Here is a 1,135-nt window from a genome sequence, read left to right on the forward strand (position 1 = left end):
GTGTACCGAATTTATTTTTGGTATAAAGAGGGCTGATAAGGTTGACTTGTGCTTACTTTTCCATCACTGGCTACTTAAAAAAAATTGCAGTGTAAATCTGAACGAAATTTTTTTTCTTATTTTAGAAATATGAATACCTATCTAACGTTAATTTTTATCTATCATAGACCTCCAAACGATTGTGATATTCTAAGCAGTATTCAAAGTAAGATAAAGATACATTCGGTACACTTGGCTCTATTTAGGTACAACACATTTCTCCAAAACCGTTTCACGTCAATAATTTATATATTGAGCATTAAAGGAGACCGAATGTCATCTATCAATCACCTACAAACGATTCTGCATCACTTAGTCGGCAATTCAACATTCTATCGGCAAAATTAAAAAAACAGGGGGCTAACTTCCGTAGAAATATTGAACTTTTTTATTTTTCTTATTGTAGAAATAGGAAGATCTATCAAACGTTAATTTTTATCTATCATAGACCTACAAACGATTGGGATATTCTAAGCAGTATTCAAAGTAAGATAAAGATACATTCGGTACACTTGGCTCTATTTAGGTACAACATATTTCTCCAAAACCGTTTCACGTCAATAATTTACATATATATTGCGCATTAAAGGAGACCGAATGTCATCTGTCAATCACCTACAAACGATTCTGCATCACTTAGTCGGAAATTCAACATTCTGTCATCAAAATTAAAAAAAACACAGGGGCTAACTTCCGTAAAAATGTTGAACTTTTTTAATTTTCTTATTTTAGAAATAGGGAGATCTATCAAACGTTAATTTTTGTCTATCATAGACCTACAAACGACCTACAAACGATTGTGATATTCTAAGTAATATTCTAAGTAAGATAAAGATACATTCGGTACACTTGGCTCTATTTAGGTACAACACATTTCTCCAAAACCGTTTCACGTCAATAATTTATATATTGAGCATTAAAGGAGACCGAATGTCATCTATCAATCACCTACAAACGATTCTGCATCACTTAGTCGGCAATTCAACATTCTGTCATCAAAATTAAAAAAAACACAGGGGCTAACTTCCGTAAAAATGTTGAGCTTTTTTAATTTTCTTATTTTAGAAATAGGGAGATCTATCAAACGTTAATTTTT

This window comes from Rhagoletis zephyria, unplaced genomic scaffold, assembly GCF_001687245.7.
Source record: "Rhagoletis zephyria isolate East Lansing unplaced genomic scaffold, Rhagoletis_zephyria_1.1 Rzeph_scaffold_02095, whole genome shotgun sequence".
Classification (NCBI taxonomy): Eukaryota; Metazoa; Arthropoda; class Insecta; order Diptera; family Tephritidae; genus Rhagoletis; species Rhagoletis zephyria.